A 2,290-nucleotide genomic window follows, 5' to 3' on the forward strand; every position below is an offset into this window, starting at 1 on the left:
CTTTTAAATGTATATGGTGGGCGTCTGCATAGCCTATGTCCTTCTGCTGCAACTGCCCTTTCCAACGCTGTATTGGGTGCTGTGATTGGTGCTGTGGTTCCTGAGATTACGCGCCTCAAAGGTTTGGACTCTCTCGTTATTATATTAGTATGGATATATATATATATATATATATATATATATATATATATATATATATATATATATATATATATAGATATATATATATATATATATATATATATTGTTGTAGATGCTGATTTAATAAAAAAGCAAAGCTCAAGCCCAAATTTCATATAGCGTGGTATTTATTCCAACACAATAGTCAAAAAACCACCCGACGCTTTTCGGTGCAGCCGCACCTTGGTCACAGGTAAATCTGTTGCGTGAGTATCGCCATTATAAAGTGTTATAACATAAAAATAAAAGTAGGACTACCCGTCCCAACACTGCTGGTTTGACATCAACAACGGCCGACATCTTTAAATTACCACCGATTTTTGGCTGCATGCAAAACATACATTGTGATTATTTAGTGCCATAACTCACATGGATTGTTAGCAGTTATTTCACAATCTGTATAAACATTCTTCTACTCGCCTCTAGTACATTATTTAAGTACATTATTCCAAGTACGTTTTTAAGTGTGAAAGTATATCATTCAAGCATACAGCCTGTGTGGGCCTTGCTATTTAAATAGATTTCAAAGCAAATCTCTATGGGCTTGATTAGTCCATTAAAGTCCAATACTGCCCCTGTGGGCTTTTGGCTGCAAGGAAAAAGGAATCTATTACAATTCGGCCCCAGTGGGCTAACCACTCCAACTGGCAAGAAAATTCAACTCAACCACATTCATAATTACAGAACATTCGGTGTATTTCATCGAGTTGCCGTTGGGTTTCCATTCCAGTAGTGTGCGGACTACATTGTCTCCTACAAAAAATAATAAAATGTGCAATCACTATAAAGTTTGGTGCATGTAAAAACTGATGCTTCACATCATACAAAGAATCATATTACATCTTCATGGTTCTGCTTGTAATTACAAACTCTTTCTAACCCAGATGTACTTCCATCTCCTCATCCTTATTTAGACCCCTAGGTTGTACCGTGTCATATTTGATTATAAATCTGGATTCAAGCTGACGCAACTGTCTAATTCTGTCACCACCCCTTTCAGATAACAAAACCCTGTCTAGGGCACAGAATTGCAGAAGGCCAACATCTTTATTGGGGCAATCCTTAAAGTGTTTGGCAATGGGATAATTTTTGTCTTCATTTGTTATGGCCCTAGCATGCTCAAGGACTCTTTTCTTGACCTGGTGTTTTGTACTCCCAATGTATACTAATGGGCATGAACACCGTAAGGCGTATACACAATAATCTGACTTACAGGTCAGATGTTTCTGTATTACAAAGGGTTTCTCAGTATCAGAAATCAATAACTCTTTTCTGTTGATACTGTTTTTACATGCTTTGCATGCTTGGCACTTAAAGAAACCCTTGATTGCATTGGCATTAGTTTTTTCTTTCGGGGTATTGCTACACAAGACATCCTTCAAAGCCGTACACTTTCTAAATGTTATCTGTGGATGACTGCCTACGAGGCTCTTCAGCAGGGGTTCCAGATTTAGTACTTGCCTGTACTTTTTTAGACTCCTCCTCACTTGCCATGACTGGTTACTGTAAGCTGTAATGAACCTTATGGGTTCATTATCCTCTTTCTCTTTCTTTTTCGGATGCAACAGCTCAGTCCGGTCAATGGTTCTTACTTTCAAACAGGCTTGCTCAACCACTTTATCAGAATATCCTCTTTCTTTAAAGCGTGATTTCATGTTCAACATTTCAGATTCAAAATCTCTGTCTGTGCCACGGTTGCGCTTGGCCCGCAGTAGCTCGCCAAACGGGATGCTGCCTATCAATTTCTGTGGGTTGCAACTTTCCGCATGTAATAAGCTGTTGCCAGCAGTGGGTTTGCGGAACAACCTGCTCCTTAGCTTGCCCCCCTCCGCATATACCACTACATCCAAAAATTCCAATTACTTTTTGTCTAAGTTACATGTGAATTTCAAATTACAATCATTCACATTTAAGTCAGCCACAAATTGAATGGCATCCTCTCTGCTGCCTCTCCAGACACAGAAAACATCATCTATATACCAAGCCTAGAGGACCACATTCTGGGAAAAGGCCAAGATGTTTTCGGCTACCTGCTCCTCCCACCAGCCCAGGAACAAACCTGCGTAACTGGGGGCGAAGCAGGTTCCCATCGCGGTCCCCCGTGACTGGC

This window comes from Lissotriton vulgaris, chromosome 1_1 (assembly GCF_964263255.1).
Source record: "Lissotriton vulgaris chromosome 1_1, aLisVul1.2, whole genome shotgun sequence".
In the NCBI taxonomy this organism is placed as follows: domain Eukaryota; kingdom Metazoa; phylum Chordata; class Amphibia; order Caudata; family Salamandridae; genus Lissotriton; species Lissotriton vulgaris.